Below are 23,804 nucleotides of genomic sequence, written 5' to 3'. Positions count from 1 at the left end.
AAGAAAATTTTTTGTTAAATGATGTTTGTATCTGGGGGGGGGGGGGGGGGGGGGGGACGGGCATGGGGGGGTGTAGATTTTATTATAGAAACAAACTGAAAAAAAAAAAAAATATAAAAATAAAAAATAAATATATAATATATATATATATTATATATAAATATATAATCCATCTGTATAGAGAGATATATATAGATATAATTTTTTCCATCCCATATGTTAGATTATATATAAATATTTTATATATAAACAAAACAATTTCGTGTACAAATAGACAGGCATGTTTGTGTATTTATATAATATACATGGTAAATATAGACATTCACCCACACATTTATTATTTAAACAAAAACTTTTCTTTTGGAATGCCGATTAACTGTAAATAATGAATTTACTAGCACTAAATTTTATTCAGATTACAATGAAACTTTTAAAAAATATTAGTCTTTAAAACTAAATATGTAAATTCAGCAAGTAGTATAGCAAATATGCCTTCGTTAGCATTAGCTGGTATTAGTATATAGTTAAAAACCAAAGTAATATATTTATCGTCCAAGATTGTCTCTCTCGTGAACTATAAAAGTTTGTTTATGATCGTTGAAAATGTAGTTAGGATGGGCAGATTGCTAGTTTTGGGCCAAGTGTGTGATTTGCACCCCATGGGTTTTCATTTTAGTGACAAAAAGCATCTGGTTTGGAATCGGACTGAAGATGCTTTAACGAATCACTTCTGTTGTGATCTGCCGATGTCTTTGGACTAAATGTGTGACTGGCTGATTGTTTGTTGATGGCTCATCTTTATACGTCGATACTAGTTTTATTGCTTTTGCCAGTGCAGTAGAAGCTGCCTTTATAGAGGAAGTCCTGAACTTTATTTAGCACGAGAACCTTCACACAGATGATCCATCATCACAAAGTAACCCCCCCTTCCTTCTCATCTTGACCAGGGCGACTGAATGGCGTTTGAGTATGAGGTCCAAGTGTGCACACCGCTGCTTTCCACTTGTGTGTGTTATTGAGCAGCGAACACTTTGACCGTTTTGGCACTGAAAACGAGACACTTTAATCCTCAGGTTTACTGACAGACTAACTTGGCGTCGTCGCCTATTCCTTGTCATAGACGCCTCACAGACAGGAGACTTTTACAGGAGACAGCGTCTGCGTCTTCACGTTTGCTGAAAGACTCGCACTTCGGAGCGCTGTCTCCTGGGTCCTCTAAAGCTGACGGCAGTGTTCTTTTTTTTGGGTCTGGGTTTGGCCCGTGTGTGCATGTGAGCATGTGTTTTCCTAGATAACTGTTTGGTGTTTTGTCACCAGGAAGTGAGGTCAACTGGAACACGGCAGATAAACAGAAGGGACTTCTGGAATGTTGGTTCTAAGCTGCTTCTACAGCACAAGTTCACATGCGTTTAATTCAGCAGCAAAGAGAAACACTTTTTCATCTGCAGAAGTGTAAACTCGCGCAAAATGGCTCTGGAAATGAATATTATTATGTATTATTATTATTATTATTATACAGTGTATTATTAAAGACACTTATTTTTTATTATAATTATTATTACCTTTATTTTTAGCTTTAAAAATATAAAAATACAATATGTATATAAAAATATAATTTTTATTTAATCATAATAATGAATAATATAGTGTATTAAAAAAACAACTTATTTATTTATTATTCTAATTGTTTTATTATAAGTTATTATTACTTATGTTAATATATAAAATATGATTTATGTTTAATAATATATAATAATGATAACTACATTTTATTAAAACCCTTTGTTATAATTTAGGTATTTAAGTTTATATGATATATATATATATAATATACACACACACACACACACACACACACACACACACACACGTATATGTGAAATAAAGTTTTTTATATCATTTTATTAATTTATAACAACAAAAACTAATAATATTTTATTGTTTCAATTTAATATTTTTATCACTATACCAGTATCTATTGTTTAAGCGCCTTATTTTTACAAAATCTCAATGTTTGGTTGGTAAGTTTATATTTTACAGTTGATTAAAAAGCTTGATTAAATTTGTTATTTTTTTTTTTGTTATTATTATTCCTTTCATTGAATACCATTTTGATGATAAATTTAATACAACTAAAAAAAACAATCATAACAGAAAATTGACAGATTTTGTGGAAAAATAAAACCTATTTCCTGGGGCCCTGCATTAAAAATGATTCTTTGCAGTTTTTATTGTAGGGACAATTTGTTGACATTATATTATATCTTGAGGTCTAACAAACACGTGGAATGATTTCACCTAGTATGAATTAATATTATTGTGTTAAATATTGATATTGAATGATTTTATTGTTATAATATTTTTGCCAAATTGCCAAAACCCTAGTTTTAGGGCATGTAAAAGATTGGCGTATTTTCAAAATCTTCTAGTCCGAGTCAGTCCTAATAAAGTCTCGTGGGCAACGTTTACACAGAATGTTTTTTAGTATTCAATAAAAGGTACTCCAGCACCTGTGGCAGTCGTCTGAAGCGTGACGACTTAAGCGTTAAAAATGTGCGGCATTATATTTTTTCAGCTTATGCAAATGCAGCGGGACTTTTTGCATAATGACAGACCAAAACAAAACGTCTCTCATGGGTTTTCACCGGTGGTTTTTGAAATTGCAGATATTGTGGCCGGGCTACAGGCCCTGTCCTGTTCTTCAGACAGTGGGATGCTGTGCTTTTCAGTGCTGTCCCTGCAGTGTTCTGTCAGGTTTGAATAATGAGTGGCAGACATTGTTTTTGTGACGTAAGACCCACTGTTATTTGTTGTTTCAGTGTGGTTCTTCTGTAGGGGAATATATCGGCGTTTACTAACTCATGCATCACATACTGTTGCTCATAGTTGGCACTAAATATTACATTTAATCTCATAAACACATGCTCCATTTGGACCTTAATAACTGTGGCAAATAATGTGTCTTGTTGAGGAAACGTGGATTTGTTATTTATTTTTCATTAATATTTTTAATTCACTTTTATTTTTATATTTTTACTTTTCATTTTAATTTTAGTAATTCTGTTTTTTTTTTAAGTCTCCATTTAGCTAAATTTTTTTTTTAGTTTTAATTATTTTAGAACCTTTTAGTTAATTTTTTTTATTTAATTTTTATTTCAGTTTTTAGTTACCGAAGTCTGTTTTTAAAAAGTTTTACTTCCATATGACATGAACGTTTCCTCGAATCATGTGTCTTGTTGAGGAAAGTTGTTTTTTATTTCAGTAGTTATTTTATAGTGTTTATTAATAATTGGATAATATTTTATTTTTATATTTTTAATATTTAATTAGTCATTTTTTATTGATTTGTTTGTTTTAGTAAATTTAAAATTTTTCTGTTTATCTTTATTTTTCAGTTTTAGTTATTTTAGTGTATCAAAATAAACTTATTTTAATCTAATATTAATATAACTTTTTTTTTCAGCTTTATTTTATACCAGAATCTATTTTTTTGTATTTTTTGTTTTAACACTGGCACGATTTTAATTCGGTGAACTTACATTTATATTACTGTGAATTTTTTTTGATTCTTTTGCACACAAATGCAACAACGGTGTAATTTAATGTCCTAATGATCTAATGCACTAATCAGTGCACCGTTTGAAAGCGAACGCCTGAATCAAATCTCCAGGAGACGCTTGGAACAAATGTCCAACACAATCCTCCCTGTGATATCTCTCTGACATATTCTTTTTGTCTCTTTTCGCAGGAAATGACTGCGAGGCCTTACAGATAGTTTGTGCTTTGTGGCTGCGGCCTGTGGTTTACCGAGACACCCCTATCTGGAAAAGCACATTTGTTTCCGTTGTGAGTATCAACTACCTCAGGCACTGGGAAACTGATCAAGAGGGTTGTCCGTTTTCGATCTCTTCCCGGCAGCTGCGTCTGTTCAGCCCCCGCTTGACCCCTGACCGCTGTACGGCGCTCACCCCCCAACCTTCTGACCGACTGGATCCGTCAGAGCGGTGCAGGCCCGCAGCGTGCCAAGGCGACATCACCCTGTAGCTCGCGCAAATCCTGACACTGTTTTTTCTCTTCTGAAAATTCATAGTCTTTTTCTGAGAGATTTTTTAAGATTTTTCTCTATTTTTATTAGAGGCCTACGGAAAGAGCTCGGAGAAGCTTCCATTTGAAGGATTGATTATGCACTTTGGATTGAAGCTAGATCGTTTTTTCCCCGAGAGGCACCCGTGAAACAGTTCTAAGGGAAAATAACTTCCACTGGGATATTTTGTCTTTTTTTTTTTTTGCGCAAACTTTTTGATGTGAGCTGCGTTCGGAGTTGCAGCTGGGCTGCAAGATTTCCTCGAACCTTCCTTCGCGTCAATCTCTCCATCTTTTTAGAGCGGGATACTGTCATGACTGCCCCTCTGATGGGATCTTTAAGCTGTCTATTTACTTGATTCAAGGAGACCCAGATTAGGCATCCAGAACTCATTCGAAGGTGAAGTCGAGAGGACCGATACTTCCTGGGTGCATTGAATACTTATGTATTGTTGCAGTGCACAAGAAAGTAAAATGGACTACAAGCTGCGCTTTTTGCTTGGCGGGTCCAAGCACAAAGTGCAGCAGCACCAGCACTTCCAGTTGCCCGAGCTCAGCCGGACCCTCAGCGCCCCGTTGGGCTCTTCTTGCTCCACCCCTTCTCCCATGGCGACCATAGGCCCCTCCCCTTCTGGCTGCCACGCCCCGCCTTCCGGCGCCACCACGGCGATCGCGGACATCCAACAGGGCATCTCCAAATACCTGGACGCACTGAATGCGTTCTGCCGCGCAAGCGCGTTCCTGACCGAGCTCTTCGGCAGCGTTTTCCGGGACTCGCGTTACTCCAAAGCAGCTATGCAACTGAAGGACGTGCAGGAACATGTCATGGAAACGACCCCCAGCCGGCTCACCACCAGCAATAAAGCCAGAGATCGGCAAAATGCTGATGGAGCTCAGCGCAGGCGCGGCTAACTTCAAAGACCAGAACCGACTTCAGGCGCCGGCACTGACGTGGAGGTAAGTCTGATGTTTTATTGCATGTTGATGTTTAGAAGTACTAGTCTTTGAGGCTAAAGGTAACTTAATGTCTTGTTTACAGGCTACTAGGTGTATTAAAATCTTACATTTCCATAACTTTTTTTGGAAGTGTTTTTAGGAGCCAATCAGATTGGAGCTTGTGGGTTTTGTAAAGCTCTCGCCATTTATTTGTACGTAATATAGATGCATCAGACAGTCATAGGGCTGCTCGATTAAATCGTGATAAGGCAATCGGAAAAGCCAACATTTAATAAGATAAATATATGTGCTGCATGTTTCGGAGCGAAGCTTGTTTACAGCTCATGATCCGGTGTTTTCAGTGTCTCTGTTCACATTAAATGCTGCTCCACACAAACTGTTTTTTGCATCTGCTTTGAGTTTGGGTTGCTTATAATGTGCATTTACAAAAAGGTCTTTAAAAAACATCTTACCAGTCACTTATAAACCGGCTTTATTAACAAACGAGAAGCTTTAAGATCTCCCTGTAGCTTTCAACTGAAATAAAGCTGGTTAAACATTTGAAAATTAAGGAATACAGGCAAAAATATTACTATGTGATATTTCATATTATGTGATATTTCATCGCAAAATCACAAAGTATTTATGAAAAATAATAGAATTTATTTTTGTAAGTATTGTACATTTTTATAATAAAAATTACAGTGCTTACAAAAAAATATTATTTTTCTTAAATACAAATTTTTTTTTATTTTACAATTAAGTATTACAGTATTAATATTTCTTACTGTTGGTATATTCTAGGTTTGTTGAACTTAATTTTGTTATTATTATAATTAGTATGATTACTTTTAAGAATTTTATTATACATGTATTATTTCTATTATTATTATTATTATTATTATTATTCATAGTCATATCAGTATATAATCAAAAGAATTGGGCCAAATTGGGCAGCCTTACATCCTAACAGCAAACCTGCAACTTTTTTTTTGTATTTCTTAAAATCACATTTTAAATCACACTTTATCAAAAAAAAAAAAAAAAAAAAAAAAATTCCCACACAAATTGATTGTGCAACTCTTTAAAACTCTAGAATATCCATAAATGATGCTTGCAAACTTAGCCGCCAATCAGATCAGAGCCTGTGAATCTTGGGAAGCTTTTGCCCTTCTTTTAAATGTAATTTACTTCAGAATCTCTTTTTTACAGTCTGTGTGTAAGACCAGCAACTAATGGGTTAAGTGTCTCGCTCAAAGTACAATTTTTCGGACAGGACAGGAATCCTCATAAATCCAGCCCTACCTGGAACAAAACCTGTGACTTTATTCTAGCAGTGGATGTTGTTGTTCCTCCAGACACTGATTATGTGTCAGAGGCGGAGAGAGGAGAGGCCTCCAGATCTTCCTATAGAGGAATTCCTCTGATCAGTGATATATTCTCTCTCTCTCTCTATCCATCTCTCTCTAAGTGAACATATTTTCTAGCTGGTGTGGTTGACCCGCGCTGGTCAGTCTCCGTGTCTCTACTCGAGGGACGCATATAAGCTGCAGTGATGCCTTTATGAGCGAGGGTTTGTGCCCGTTGTGGATGTGGACACGCTCCGAGCAGGAAGGCTTCACACCACAGGCCTTTAAACGGGCGCCGCGGCAGGGACCCGAGCCATACCTGCAGCTCTGCAGTCCCAGCGCTAAACACGAAACGCCAAAGCTTTCAAAAGTATGAAACGGAATATTTCTGGCAATTCCAAATGCTTGCCGCCTGAACGTGTTTGCAGTGGGATGTTTTCAAACATTGAAAGTGTTTGCAGAAGCGAAAAACGTCCTGAATGCTCCTCACCTCCGGAAAATTTTTACAGCAACTGCTCTGGAAAGTTTGGGCTTGTCTTGCGAGAACAAGGCTTGTGGTTCGTACAGAACCGGAAAAAAACATGCCAGCTCTGCTGTATTATTAAAACCCAGCCGGTGTCTTGTCAGATCATTTCAGCTGCCAGATATGCGTGAAAATGTCACTGTTTATGAAACCGCGGCCTTCTGAACTCGTGCACAGAACCAGAGGAAGTATTTCTTGAATGCACGCATATTAGCGCTCTCTGTAAACACAGCACAGACTTTAGTGTCTATTCAGCGTCTTGTGTTTGCTAATGAGCGTTTTTGTTTTGCGAGTGGCCCTTCCTGCCTGGCGGGAATCTGATTCTGCTGTTTACATTGGGCTGGCAGGGCGACAGCAGGGTATTCCCGTCCCCGGGGCGTTAGCTGACACCACGATTGTCTCAATGAACGCCGCTACAGAAATACACCCACTGCACCGCCGAGCCAACCAGCAGCGCTCTCTTTGGGAGCACTCAATAAAAATACAGACACTAGATCGGATTTCCAAACCATGTGATGTGATTTGTTTGCATATGAGCAGTCGACTGATGATCCTGGGAGGTTTTATATGGATGCTTCCTTATTAACAGCCTCGTCTGAATCTGGGCTGGACAATTAGTTTAGATGGTTTAGTTAATATTTAGTTTAGTTTATGCTCACCCAGATCGATTCTGCATGATTTTTTTTAAGAAATGCATTGAATTTATTTTGCCGTTAAGGATGCAATGTGAATCAAATCACCAAAACAATAATCTTTGCTTTCTGTGTTCTTGATCTTAAAAAATAATACACTCTTTTAGACGCTTTAGTTTCTATTTTTTTTTCTATTTTTATCCAATTTCAGTATTATTGTCATCATAATAATACTACTACTAATAATAATTCATCATCATTATTAATAATGATGATGACAACAATACAAAATATTATCATATATTATTGTATTATTATATCATTATTAATATTGAACAATATTTACTATTATCATCATCACTGTCATTATAATAATAATAAATATTAATATTAATAATAATGATGGTGATGCTACTAATAATAAAATGTTTTGTCACTTAAGTTTATTTTTCATTTGCACTATTCTTTCCCTATTTCAATATTGTTTTAATAATAATAATAATAATAATAATTAGTAATGTTATATTATTCTATATTAATGTTTAGATTAATTGTTAATGTTTTTATCTGTTAGTGTTAAATTACATTATACGGTAATATAATTATTTTTAGAATTTCATTGCTTTTTACAGTATTTCATGTTTTAAAAGCCTCAGTCCTTTATTTTATTTATTTATGTAATTGCCCTTTAATTTAATACATTTTATTTATTTATTTTGTATAATTATGGACCCTTAGAAGTTTTAGTTGAGCTGTGTTGTAAGTTTCACTTGTCCAGATCTTTCCTGTTCCGTCGAGCGGATATTTCTGTCTTTACAACTGGGCCTGTAGATATTTCCAGCAGGTACCTGTAAAAGAAACCCTTTCTGCTGTGGTGGGGGACCCCTGCCTTCTCTCTTTACGAACAGCTGGGGGAAGGAATCAATTCATGCATCGCAGTTTTGACTCGAGCTACAAAATTCAAGTGAAATTCTAAGCAGTGAACTGCCTGAAGTGGTTTGAGCAGATGCCGATCCTGTCTTTTATTTCATTATTTTTATGAGCTTGTCTCCTGACGAGTAAGATGTGAGTCAGGAAAGACTCCCTATTTAGGAAGAGATACGGCAGAGACTCTGTAAAGCTGCCCAGAATGCATCTGTGTCTGGGAATGTTGCTACCGGGATGGACCGCCGTTTCCCGGAGCATCGAGCGCGGTCTGCTGCGTTGATCTCGAAAGGGTTTCTTGCCTCTCTGGTGTGTGGTTTCGGTTCTGCTTATTATAAAAAACATCAGCTCCAGATGTACGTGTCTGTTTCTGGTCTGATCTGTGTTTTTAAAGTCTCTTCTGTGATGTAAAGACTGCTTTAATGAACACATGACATAAGGAAAGCTTAGAAACATGTCACACCTCTTTATCTCATTCTCGGAAAAATTATCGACGCTAAAAGCTGATTCTTTTTCTGTGCAGTACTTTCTTGTATTTTTTGTTTTGTTTTTATGTAAAAACATCACCTCATGTGACCTTTTTTGATCAAAGCAGACTTTTTTCTGCAAAATAACATGCATTGATGAATCTCACTATAAGACCAGTAAAGAATAATAATAATAATAATAATAATAATAATAATAATAATAATAACAATAAATAAACAATGATAATTATTATTATCAACTTTAGGGAATATCACACATTTTATTCTTCCACGTTTTAATTTTATCAGTAAACCACTGTTGTCCAGCTTTTTGTTTAAGAAAAAAATAAAAGAAATACAATTTGATTTGATTACACATTTTTAATAAAGTAATTAAGATTTAATTCTGATTTATTAAATGAAGCCATAAAACAGTAAAGTCAGAAAATAACAACATATACCCAAATTAATGTAAAAAATCGAATTAAATGATAAAATTCTTAAAGTTTGATTAATTAAATTAATTAGACATGCTTTTTGTTTCTTAAAATTGAAATGAAAACAGATTTAAAAAAACAACAACATGCTTTAATTTGTGCAAAAATAAGACAAAAATAAGTTAAGCAAAGCAATACAAACAGATACATGGTGATTATACACAGAAGTGCCATTACTGTAGACATAAAAGCATATACAGATAAATAAAACACATTTTCAGGGTGTGATTGTAAGTCAGTTTTGATGTTGTGTTGATGTAACTCTCTCTCTCAGGTGCTGGGCCGCTGCTTCCTGACGGTGATGCAGGTGCATTTCCAGTTTCCTGTCACAGGCGTTGCAGAAGGTCCAGCCGGTGGCGCAGTCCTGCCTGGCCGAGGCGCTCGCACAGGTTCAGGAGAGACACGGAAATGCCCACGCGCAGAACACGAGCCCCGGGCCCCTGTCGGAGCTGGACGAGGCCGTCCGCTCATGGAAAGGAGCGTCAGAGGTACAAGCACCAACAATCAAGAATGTGTTAAATTGTTTAAGAAGTGATAGCAAAGATTTATATTGTTAGAAAGGTTTTATTATTAAGAAAAAACTCTTCTCTTTAAAACTTTATACACAAAAAAATCCTTGAAAAAAGTATCACAGGTTACAAAAAAATATTTGGCAGCACAACTGTTGATAATTCTAATAATAAATCATCATATTAGAATGATTTCTGAAGATCATGTGACACTTTATACTGGAGTCTTGAAATTCAGCTTTGCATCACAGAAATAAATTACATTTTAGAGGATATTAAAATAAAAACCATTCATTTATAATCTAATAACATTTTGCAAGATCGCTTTTTTTTCTGTATTTTTGATTAAATAAATGCAGCCTTGATGAGCATAAGAGACTTCTTTAAAAAACATTACAAGTCTTAATGATCACAAATTTTTGAACGATATATATATATATACACACACATACATACACACACACACACACACATATATATGCATATATAGTATTTATTTTTGCAATAAAATTATTTAAATTATTATGTAAACTAAACTACTTAGCAGCAGCAGTGTGGCAGGATGCAGTGCTTTGTATGTGAAATGCGTGTGTGTGTGTGTGTGTGTTTCAGGTGACGGCGTGTCTCCGGGAGAGAGGGAGAGACAGCTGTCTGTCTGGTATTCAGGTGCAGCAGCTCTTCTGCTCTCAGAACACCTCCATCCCTGAACACCAGCTCAAAGAGCTCAACGCCAACATCGACAACGCTCTGCAGGTGAACCCCACAGTAACAGTTTCTACCAGAACATCCGAGTGATTGCAAGTGTTTTCTTAGTGTTGCAAAGTCATAAAGAATTAACGTGGATCTCCTTCAGACACTGCAAGAGCCTTTTCAGTATCTGTTTGCTTTCTGTTTGCTTTCCGTTTCCAGTCTGTTATCCTTTTCAGTTCTGACTGATGCATTTGAGTCAACAAGCCCTGAAAATATTATTTTTAAATGATAATCAGTCAGAACTGAAAAGGATATATATAATTGGTGGTATCGCCTAGTATATTTCTAAAAATATTTTAAACGATATTGATATCAGCTGATATTATTTGAGTGCATGTAATATTTTTGTTTTAAAGAATTTGTTAATCACCTGCAGGACTTTATAAGTAAAATGTTACACGCTATTGAATAGAGATATACACTAATGTAATAAAAATGTGTAAAAATTCTGTTTATAACAAAGCTTATTTTGAACCAATAAATGACCTACTGACATTAATAAAGCTCTCTCTCTCTCTCTCTCTCTCTCTCTCTCTCTCTTCTCTCTCTCTCTCTCTCTCTCTCTCTCATCTCTCTTCTCTCTCTCTCTCTCTCTCCTCCCTCATCTCTCCCTCTCCCTCTCCCTTCTTCATCCTCATCTAACCTTCTCACCCTCCGTTCCTTCATCTCCCCTCTCCTTCTCTCCTCCGTCTCCCTCTCCCTCTTCCCCCTCTCTCCCTCTTCTCATTTCTCCCCCTCCCCCCCTCCCGCTCCTCTCCCTCTCCCTCTCCCTCTCCTCTCTCCCCATCTCTCTCTCTCTCTCCTCTCTCTCTCTCTCTCTTCTCTCTCTCTGTGTGTTGCAGGCGTATAAAGTGGCGTTAGACTCTTTGGGTCACAGTGAATACGCGCTGAAGGCCGGATTTCACCTTAATCCCAAATCCGTGGAAGCAGCTTTGCAGGTATGTTTGTCGTGTGTGGAATTACAGCTCAGTGCAGATTAAAGCTGCTTTCTGGAGGTCCGTGTGTTCAGTAGTCGCACAGAAACAGACGTGTGACTGTCCACATCAAGTGTGTGATCCACTTTGCATCATATTCTGGATAAGAAGTATTTGTTTAGACAGGAAGTGATTGTTCGACTGACTTAAGTTCTTAACCACAGCTCTTTTAGTTTGTGCCTCAAATGAGTCACTGGAGAAATCGCCTGCTGTGTTCTTCAACTGCCAAATGAATAAATGTAAATGAAACATTCAAGGTTTTGGTGCCATGAAAGCATTGCAACCTTCCAGTGATTAATTCTTCCTCAGAAGTGCTCATTTTGCAGCCTGTTACTTTGTAACCTGACTTCGCGATTGTATCCGCGCAGGCACGTGCACTTGTGTGTTGTCATGTCTTTGGCTCAGTCATGTGATTTTATTGTGGGTGTGTTTTTTGCAGGGCTGCTGCAGTGACGCCGAGGCCCAGCAAGCCGGACGCTTTCACACCACGTCTCAGCCCATCCAGTGTGAATTACCCACAATCCCCGTCCAGATCGGCTCTCATCTCCTCCGAGGAGTTTCCTTCAACGAAAGCACATCAGATAACCTCAAGCTTAAAATGGTACTCAGAACACACACTTATGAATGGCGACTAGAGATGGGATGAGATCCCTGCTGGAAATGTTTGAAAGCAAGCACAAAAATAAGAGAGGATAAAACTAGGTTAAACATGTAGATCTCAGGATGCTTGTTTTCTCCATTTGTGAAGATTTCTGCCTCATATTTCACATCCAAAACAAGAAAATTAGTCTCTTATAAACCCATTTAGCAGTTTTTGATTATTTTCATGACAAGTGAGCATGTTTTCCCTTTAAATGCAATGCACACCTCTGTTCAAAAGTTTGGGGTTAGTAAGATTTTGGTGAAAAATGTATTATTTATTTTTTTTTGCATGTATGCATTAAATTGATCAGAAGTCACAGTAAAGACATTTATAATGTTACAAAACATTTTGGTCAATTTATCAAATAATGTTTTCAACATTGATAATAATCAGAAATGTTTCTTGAGCAGCAAATCAGCATATTAGAATGATTTCTGAAGATCACTGACACTGAAGACTGGAGTAATGATGCTGAAAATTAAGCATTGCATAACAAGAATAAATTCTATTTTTACTATATATTCAAATAGAAAACAGTTGTTTTAAATTGTTATAATATTTCACTTTTTTACTGTATTTTTGATCAAATAAATGCAGACTTTCCAAAGCATCTTATCGATCTCATTCAGTTTTTGAATGGTTGTGTTGTTTAAATTGTGCATTTAAACACATTACAGTAAAGAGAATCATCTAATTTGATCTAATGAAATCTCTTTCCCAGCATGCTGTGCTGCAGCTGATCAAGGATGCGGTGGATCAGAACGGTGTGGCCGTGCGGGACGACTCCCCCGTCACAGAGGTGCTGAACCAGGTGTGTCCCTCCAGCTGGAGAGGAGCCTGTAAGACGGCCGTTCAGCTGCTGTTCGGACAGGCTGGACTGGTGAGTTTATTGTTATTTCACACAGGAATGGGGCACTTGTAAGATGTGTGTAAAACAATCAACAACTTTTTTTGTGCTGCATTTACATTTATACATTCATCCAAAGTGAAATACATTGCTTTAATGCATTCAAGGTAGTTTACATTTGTGACCCTGGAGCAAAAAAAGCAGTCTTAAGTCTCTGGGGTATATTTGTCGCAATAGCCAAAAATACATTGTATGGGTCAAATTATCGATTTTTCTTTTATGCCAAAAATCATTAGAATATTAAGTAAAGATCATGTTTCCATGAAGATATTTAGTAAATTTCCTACTGTACAATATATCAAAACTTCTTCATTTTTGATTCAGTAATATGCATTGCTAAGAACTTCATTTGGGACAACTTTAAAGGCGATTTTCAATATTTAGATTTTTTTGCACCCTCAGATTCCAGATTTCAAATAGTGGATCTCAGACAAAATATTGTCCTCCTAACAAACCATACATCAGTGGAGAGATTATTTATTCGAAAAATTGACCCTTATGACTGGTTTTGTGCTCCAGGGTCACATTTGATCTGTTTATCAGTGATGTTTAGAAGTGGGTGCATAAAAAAAAGAAAAAAAGATCTATCTGTAGTTAAATGAACTTCTGTATCATCATATAATATCTGCTTGCTTCTAAATGTGTCTCAAAAAAAAAACTACAAATTGTCCTTGAAAGATTTGATTTCATAAACCTCATAAATGATAGCAAATTCAGTCGCTAATCTGACCTGAGAAGTGCTCGTAACAGCCTAGGGACCTTTGTTTTTCATGATTCATTATTTTTTATTAAAATTGGTTCAATCTGAGGCAACCAGTTTCAAGAAAATGCATTTTCTTTTCTAGTAAAGTTTCTATCAACAATTATATATATATATATATATATATTTTTTTTTTTTAATGATCTTATCAATTTAAATTTAAAGTTATAATTTGTGTTTTTGTCACTTGTATTTATTTATTTATTGAAGTTTTTTTTTGTAAATCTTTTTACGTTTTTTTTTTTTTTTTGGAACTACTTTGTGTTTTTAACTACTATGTACTTGCATGTAAATTAATAATTTGATACAATGCACTCTTGTGTACCTACATGTTTTTTCATGTACTTATTCTGAAGAATACCTTTCTGTAATTACGTCTGAAAATAACTTCTATAGTAGTAGTGGTTACACTATTTTAAGGTGCCCTTGTTACAGTCTAATTATACATATAAGTACTGAGTAATATTAATTAACTACATGTACGTACTATATGGTTAGGGTTAGGATTTGAGTTTTTCTAATTTGTCACATACACACAAACATGCAAAAATGAATAATTAAAATAATATTATAATAGTAAGTACACGTAACGTGAAACAAGGACACCTTAAAATAAAGTGTTACCGTAGTAATTAAAGTGGTTAAAGACACCTAACATGAAGTGGGACCCAGTTTTTACATTATTTATTTTTTTCAGTTCATATGGTTAAACTGCGTTATTTAAACTAATTGCTGAATAAGCTAACATTTTTTCATTAACCTTTGTTTAAATTCAAATAACAAAAATATTTTTTTTCTTTTAATAACCCTGATATTCCAGAATAATCACTGTCAGCAATGTTGACACACACGAAAGAAAGAAAGTCTGAATGCTGAGGATTTGGAAAAAGCCTCCGGCTACAGGAAAATAATTTCTGAATAATCATAAAGCGGTTTCCATGACGCTGTTTCTGTCCTTGCTGTGTGTGTGTGGTCAGAGTGACCGTGACCTTTGGGTGTGTGTGTGTTTTCAGTGGCGAGTCTCCGTCAATTGAGGATACACCTGCGCTATTAATGACAATAGCCCACTTCCTGTTTGATAGGAAACGCCCTCTCCGTTTCAAACGCCACGGCATGGTGTGGCTTCACAGCCTCTTTTCAAGAAAACTGGTAAAAAATGCATCAGTTCCTCTCTCACTGACTGATAAAAAAACACATTACACGGGCCCCCAAACCTCCCTTTACTGTACAATGGAATGATTGATTATGATCACTGAACGAGCGGCACATGGCAGATCTTCATGACAGTGTGTACAGTACAGTTATTAAACCTGATGATGTGTGTGTGTGTGTGTGCAGGTTGTGGTTGACACGGCTCAGATTGAGAATAAGGAAGCGTACGCCCCTCAGATCTCTCTTGAAGGATCTAAAGTTGTGATCCAGGTTCCTCTACATGGTGAGTCAGTGTATACAACAATATTCTGATAATTATTAGTTCGCAGATAGCACCGACAGTAGAAAAAATCCACATCCTCTCTGGCGATTGCAGGTTACTAGAGTTCAAGATTTGCCATTTATTCAAAGAAGAGATCGACATAATGCTGTGTGTGAATAAAAAAAACAATAACCCTCTAATTTGGGTCACTGTGAGTCAGCTTCAGGAAAAGAAACCTGTTTTCTATTAAATATTAAACTGGAAGAAGTTATAGAATTTCTAGATTTTTATATTTTTTTGTGTTCTAATTTTTTTTATTTTTTTTGTGAGGAAAAAATTGAGTTAAATAATTATTGTATATACATTTTTGGTATTGAATATGTTGTTTTTGATCTTTCTAGTCTCTCTACGTCCTAAGTTTACCATGACAGCAGCCTTTCCTGGTGAAATAAAATCAAATAAAAGAGTCAAATAAAATGTATAATATATAAAAATAATATATATGTACTTTTTGTCTTGCAGGTGTCTGAAGGAGGATCCAGCGACGATGTCTCTGCTGCAGCGCAGTCTGGACCCCGAGAAGACCCTCGGCTTGGTGGACGTGCTGTACACGGCTGTGTTTGACCTCCAGCGCTGGAAAGAGCGCAAGTCAGTGTCAAAACTTCATACCTGACTGCACTCAGTGAAAGGAGGCCAACTTATCGTGTAAATCTAGACGTTAGTTCATTATAGACTGGGTTACTGTAATTTAGCTAAAGTAAAACCACAAACAAAATTATTTTTACATTGAAAATAAATAAACCGCCAACAAATGACAATAAAATGGTGATTTTGTTTTTTTTTTGTTTTCGTTTTTTTTTTTATAGTTTGTGTAGCAAGGTTGCCAAAGGCAACCTTTCTCATTTTCCTTTAGTGTAACTTGATGGTGCTACAATAAGTAAAATTTTAAAAAAAAAAACCTAAATACATTCAAAAATGACAACAAAAAATATAAAACAATGATAATCTTTTCAGAAAGACCATTTCTTATTATACAGGTATATACTCTATAGTTTGTTATTATTATGAATCTTTTTTCCACAAAACATCCTTGTAAAATGGAATCAAAAACACAATTTGTAGTTCATTTAACACACACACACACACACCACACACATAATATATATATATATTTGTTTTTTTTACTATGGCCGTTGAATGCTTGAATCTGAATTGGCTGGACGCAATGTTCTGAGGTGTGCAACTTATTTTCTGGGAAGTGCACAGTGAAACGTAGTTCCAGGCAGCTCTTTCGCATATAGTAAAAAGCTTGTACTAACGGGAAATTACAGGTACTACCAAAACCAACAAGACAGACCAATTTTTCCAAAAGAAATTCACATGACATGTCTTTCACTAGCGATGTAATAACAGCGCTGTTGTTAAGATGAGAACGCTGCTGCAGCCTACTTCACACAAGCTCTCTCTATATCTTTCTCTCTCTTTCTCTCTCTCGTCTCTACTCTCCTCTCTCGCCTTCTCCATCATCTCTCTCTCTCTCTTCTCTTCTCTCTTCTTTCTTTCTTTCTCTGGTGTGTCTCCCTGTCTCTCTCGCATCTCTTTCTACTAACTTCATTATATAACTGCTTAGACTTGCTCTCACGGTCTCCAGCCTCCATTACTAGCTTTAAAATGATTGTTTTGGAACCAGCAAAAGAGGCGTGCGATGAGATTCAGTAAGAACTAATCCTCACCACAATAGAGATGTAAGTAATTTAAGTACAAAAAACAACCGGACAAATCCTTCTAAATATATTCATCTGATCGATGTCTTGAGGATGTGGTACCTGTAGTCTACTTGGAAATAATTGACTCTCCGCGCCATTGAATGATTAAAAAAAATAATAAAATACTTCAAAATTCTAAGTAAATTTCACATGTAAAATAAAAAAATATAAATAAAAAATTCTAGATAGCATTTTCCATGATATTAAGAGAACAATGCTTGATGATGTAATTGGCTGCTTTGTGTTTCGGTGTTTCAGGGAACACCATTTTTGGCCCACCATTCCAGATCCGCTAACGAGCGAGACACAGCCTGATTACGCGGCCTACGGCTTCTGGCGGTGCCCCGTCTATCTTCCTGGGCTGGGAAGAGCACCAAATCCTCCGGAGGCCCTCCCCAAACCATCTCCACCTAAATTCCAATCCAAACTCACCTCACCGCTAATCAACCAAGAAAGAGCCTCACTTTTTCCAATCTAATTCCAAGCCACGGCAGCTCTCGTCTACTGCTTACTGCTACTGCTACTACTCCATCCCCAGAGCACCCCGTCTCAGAGCATTCGGCAGCTAGGAACGACAAATAATCCAGGGAGCCGCCTGCCAAAGCCTCCACCTGCAAGATGAACTAGCATGCAGTGACCAACACCTGACCCCAGTCACGCCACAAGAACGTCCAACGGATCGCTCGCAGGACGAGCATTGTCTTGAACCTGCCCCCCGACCAAGGAGATTGCAAGGACTGTCATCGTGTACTTCCTATCTGGGGTTCAACATGGGGAAATCCCGAACAGGCTCTCCGCTGGTGAAGAGGAGGAACATCTGTGGCTCTCTACGAATGCGGCCGACTTGAAGCCCGCCCAGCGGAGCGGCTTCCGCTCACCTCGCAGTCTCAAGTGGGTTCTCAGATGTTAGCGCAAACCTTGCAGCAACAAACACAGCAGCAACAACAGCACAGCAACAGCAACAGCACAAGCTTCCGTCACCACCAAAACAGCAGCAAACGCAGCCGAAACTCAACAGACTCTGCCGTTCTAAAGCCAGCATCTCTTGCAGCCGGATCGGTCATAGCCGCAGCAGCCGCCACCCAGCAAAACAGCACCCTTTTTTCGCAGCAAGGGTGCTCTTTCCCAGCAGCCCCCGCAGCAAAAGAGTCCCCCCAGCAAGTGGCCCCAGGGTCCTTTAGGTTAGGAGGCCTCTCGCCCATGCGGGCCCTTGACGCAGTGGCCCGCCCCGGGCCTGCCGGACCTCAGCTCTGACCTCTACAGTCTGGGGCTGGTCATACGTACATGGACAGCATGATGTCTGAGATGCCTCGGACCACAAGCCCCCCGCAGGGAACCCCGGAACACCAACCTGCGCCCAAAACCGAGACCAAAGCGCCCAGAGTCTGTTCGGGGTGTTGGGAGACTCAATGCCCTTTGACCCTGCAGGTGAGCAGAGACCGGTCAGCTCAGATGGGTTCATCATAGGTTTGGCGTAGTGTTAGAGCACAGAGCAAAACTCTGCCGCGTGGAAGAGAATGAATGTTCTGAATTATTTTAACATTAAGCCAGTTACATTTTTATATGTGTGTGTAAGATGTATGTGTGGTGTGTGTGTGTGTATATATAGTTTTCTTAAAAAATTAATGATGAAATAATAAAAGCTGGAATAGAAATATTCAAAAATATAAAAACTAATAAAACTGACAAAAGTTCAAGAAGTTACTATATGAAATGAAAAAGATACAAAAGATAAGTAAAAAACATCTAAAAGTGTATAAAACAAAATTTTTTTTCTCCAGAAACAGATAAAACCTTTTTCAAATGTGTGACAGTCCCAGCTAGAAAGACATTTTCTTATATATATTTACAGTATAAGAACATATGTGTAAGTAAATCAGTTTTTAGCTGAAACTTTTTTTTTTTTAGATTTTTACATTTTAAGTTTCATTTCAATCAAATTCACTTTTCATTCATACTTAATTATTTTATAAAATAAATTTTAAAATTATAGCCTTAATTTATTTTTATTTCAGTTTTAGTCATTTTTGTACTTAACCAATTTATTTCCGTTAGTTGCCAAGGCAGCATTTATAATTTTTAGGTTTTTAGTTTAGGTTTTTAAGTTCAAGTGTTTCATCTAATATTTAGATTTTATTTTAGCTTTATTTCAATTATAAAATTGTTTTAATAGTTTTAGTTAACAGTAAGAACACAGATTTTGACAACTCTGATTTTCATTTTTTTTTTTTTTTTGTAATACGTTTACATCGTTTTTTTTTTTTTTTTTTTTTGTTTTTTTCAGTTTTTACATTCATGGTGATCTATGCATTCATGTTTCGCTGAGGATCAAAAGACTGAAGCAGTCACAGCAGTTTTCACATTCATGGTGATCTATGCATTCATGTCTCCATCTGCACTTGATTAATTGCATTACTTTAGAATTAATCACTCAGATTGTCAGTGTAATTTTAATGTAATGTATTTAGTTAGATGCTCAGACTTGAATGCATGTAATATAAGGGGTTGTCACATCACAACACAATTGTATTACTTATTCAAAAGTGTTTTCTCATTAGTGCATAGCTGAATGTGCCATGGTTTGTACACTGTATGTGTGTGTATGTAGTGGTTATTGTGGTGCAGAATGTCAATTAAGTGCATTACTGGTCTGCGCGCGCGCGCGTGTGTGTGTCTGTGTGTGGTGTGGTGTGTGTTGGCTCCATTATGTGTTTTCTGCTGCGCTGGACAGTTTAAAACAAAGGAGACAGGACACAGCGACACACATCACTCTCTCTCTCTCTCTCTCTCTCTCTCTCTCTGTCAAGTGGGCTCGGGATCGGATCCAGAGTTTGTCGCGTTATGGTGCCGGGGGTCAATCAGGACCCTGCAGCAGAAACGGCAGGCGCAGCATGTTCGTCGGGCCCAGCAACACCCCAAGTAACTGGCCACACCCAGACGAGCCGACACAGGGGCTGGCACACGCCAGAGTACTACAGCGAGGGGTGAGAGACGACTCCAACCAATCACAGCATCTCATCCATGTTTTTAACCATGAGGAATTATTTTTCAGTTTGTTTCCATTTCCTTTACTTAGTAAAGTCCAGTAGACATCAATGCAATGAAAATGCTGCTTAATATTTTTGTTGTGCCAAGACATTTATTATGCTACAAAAGTTTTCCGTTACAAATAAAGGCTTTATCAAACAATCCTGAAAAAGAATCACAGTTTCCACAGAAATATTGTGCAGCACAACTGTTCTCAACATTGATAATAATCAGAAATGTGTCTCGAGCAGTAAATCATCATATTAGAATGATACATGATTTCTGAAGAATGCATGTGACACTGAAGACTGGAGTAATGATGCTGATCAATACAGCTGTGCATCACAGAAACAATTACAGTTTAACAGAGATTTTCACACAGACAATGGTTTTAAATTGTAATAATATTTCACTTTTTTTACTATATTTTTGAAATCAAATAAATGCAGCCTCGGTGAGGCAGAAGAGACTTATATTAAACATATTTAAAAATCTTAATTATTCCAAACTTTTGAACCATAGTGTAAAATATTGCAGGTTAATAGTTGCATATGTTGAATATCGATGTTTGTTTTCGAGCAGGGGGGGAGGAGGAGGCGGGCAACAGCGGTCTGGTCAGCCAATCAGGGGGATTCGGCCAGCTCGGTGACGAGCCGTCCTCAGCCAATGGGGACAGTCTGTTCTCCATGTTCTCCGGGCCTGACCTGGTGGCGGCTGTTAAACAAAGACGGTACGAGTTTAATTTGTTTATCAGATCACTTCTATCACAAAACATGTGTTGTCAGGCACGGTGTGAGTTGAGATTGAGTGTGTTTATATGTCGCATGTTGGTGGGAGTGTGTTTTTTAGGATACAACACAGCTGTGGCGAACAGGGGAAGTGTGCACTCTGTCCCTCTCCCCTCCTCTCCACCACGCCAGTGACGACAGTAACCAGGTACTAATCACTCGATAAACCCCCACACGTGTATATATATCATATAATAAAAGGTTGGACTTTAAACAGTTCTCATATTGCCAGCTGTTACTGTAACAAAAATGCTGTCAAATTAACTTGAGACAACAGTTAAGCATCTTTTGGAAAACATTCTGTATTGAGTTCTGCATTAAAATTCGGATCCAAGAACTTGAAAAGTTTTTGAGCCAGTAACAAAATTTTGAAGGAGTTGATCCAGTTGTTTCAACTCTTGACTGCAATGAGTTTGTATTGTCCTTTCTGCAAAAACAAAATAAAACAGCCTTGTGATTCATTGTTGGGCGCACCATGCATCTTTCAAATTGGTACTAATGTACTGTATTTGTAACTTGGCACATTAAACACAATTTCTGAATTTTAATTTTCTGATTGTCGCATTCAAATTAAATGTTAGATGCCAGGAAATGACATCAAAGAGAGGACTCTGATCTGATCTTAAATTGTCTGATCATTTGATTCCAATTATTTATTATGACAGTTATTTCAGATGTTGTTAAATGTAAAATCCCCAAGAAAACTTCATGATAAATAATAAGAAATATCAGATTTTTTTTATTGCCACTTATTTAAAATTATTTTAAAAGACTTGAATAACATCAGCCCACCATGTAATACACAAATTACATTTCTCAGGAAACTAAAAATTTGAAACTTATGAAAACTTTTTAATACTTAAAATGGTTTCACCATCTTGAGCATCAGCATTGTCATTGGCCTTTGTGTATTGTGTGTTTCTTGCACATTAAGTGCATTGTTTGCTTTGTATGAAGCTTTTAAAAACAATCCTTTCCTAATAGCGCGAATGTAGAGCATGGTGCTAACACGGCACATAGGTAAGGTATTGAGTGCCATATGATTGATTCTTAGGACACATGTCATAGGTTTATTCCCAGCGAGTAGGTCATAGGTTTTATTCCATCTGGTCGATTATTAGGACACAAGGTCATGGGGTCTGTTCCGTGTGCAGGTCATAGTTGATTCCCATTGTTCGATTCCTAGGACACAAGTTCAGGGGTTGATTCCAGTGGATCAGGTCATATGATTTTATTCCCATATGTTCGATTCCTAGGGCACAAGTCATGGGTTTGATTCCCCTGATGTTCGAGTCCTAGGACACAAGGTCATAGGTTTGATTTCCCATATGTTTAGATTCTTAGGACAGAGCAAAGGTGCATGGGTTTGATTCCCGTGTGACTATGTCTTAGGGTGATTCCCAGTTGTTCAATTCCTAGGACACAAGTACATGGGTTGATTCCCAGTGGATTAGGGCATAGGTTTTTATTCCCATATGTTCGATTCATGGGCACAGGTCTGGGTTTTGGATTCCCATATGTTCGATTCCTAGGGACCACAAGGGTCATGGTTTGATTCCCAGTTGCTAGTCATTCCCAGTTCAATCCTAGGACACAAGGTCATGCGGGTTTGATCGCCCAGTGTATTCAGGTCATAGTGTTTTATTCCCATATGTTCGATTCCTAGGACACAAGGGCGAATCAGGAAACGAAGGTTCATGGTGTTTGATTCCCATCTGTCGATTCCATATGGACATAGGACAAGGGTCATGGGTTTTGATCCTTGTCGATTCCCAGTGGACATGGTTGCAAATACATTCGATTCATACATTCCCATATGTTCGATTCCTAGGGCACAAGGTCATGGGTTTGATTCCCATATGTTCGATTCCTAGGACAACAAGGTCATAGGTTTGATTCCCATATGTTAGATTGCTTAGGACACAAGGTCATGGGTTTGATTCCCAGTGTGCTATGTCATAGGTTTGATTCCCATATGTTCGATTCCTAGGACACAAGGTCAAGGGTTTGATTCCTAGGTCATGAGTTTGATTCCCAGGATCTAAGGTAAAGGGTTTGATTCCCAATATGCAAGGTCAAGGGTTTGATTCCCAGGACTTTCATTTCATTTAAGGATGTACCGCTTTGTACTGCAAAATGCATAAATGTAAATATGTTTTGTGTTCTTTGTGTTACAGGACAGCAAAACTAAAACCTGGCCTCCTAAAGCCCCCTGGCAGCACTCCTCACACACCAACACCATGCCCAATCCCAGCTCTTCCCTCTACCAGATGACCATCCCCTCCAGCCAATGGGGCGACTCCATGCAAATGCTGCAGTCTCCGGTGTGGTCGACAGCCAATGACTGCCCTCCATCCTCTCGGGATGGCCCTCCGGCGTTCCGTTTCACACAACAACAACAACAACAGCAGCAGCAGCAGGTTTCCCAGCACAAGAAAATGATCAAAAACCTTAAAACCCAAACCCGAGCATCGACCCTCGTACCTGCACCAGTACTGAGCTGGACCCGTGCTGGGAGAGGTCGCCAACCCTTTTCATGTATTTTGAGTAACGCTCAGGATGTCACAGGTCGTCAAACCATGATACAGCCTTGAAAAATGCTTTGAGTGGGGACGCCACTGAGAAGACCTTTATAAAGGGGTGCTGTCGGTCGTTTCGGGGAAGCAAGCAGAGCGGGAGGATGTTATTTTAAAATTATCCAAACACGGCGTCGTAGAAACCTTGATCTTGTGGTGTGCCGTGAACCTAAACTAGACTCCAACCTTGTAAACTAGAAGTGTTTTTATAGGGAAATTTGCATTTAACATAGTGGTCAATAACATTTTTGTACACTGATGCGTGTCAAACATCCCCGA

General features: G+C 37.6%; 1 pseudogene; it reads left to right on the top strand.

Annotated features, from left to right (window-relative positions):
- The first annotated feature begins 4,127 nt into the window (after positions 1–4,127).
- LOC109061569 lies at positions 4,128–23,508 on the top strand (annotated as a pseudogene).
- Positions 23,509–23,804: the final 296 nt, after the last annotated feature.

Source organism: Cyprinus carpio, unplaced genomic scaffold (genome assembly GCF_018340385.1).
Source record: "Cyprinus carpio isolate SPL01 unplaced genomic scaffold, ASM1834038v1 S000006731, whole genome shotgun sequence".
Taxonomy (NCBI): Eukaryota; Metazoa; Chordata; class Actinopteri; order Cypriniformes; family Cyprinidae; genus Cyprinus; species Cyprinus carpio.
The sequence above is the reverse complement of the archived record's forward strand: the minus strand, read 5'-3'. Positions and strand labels throughout refer to the sequence as shown.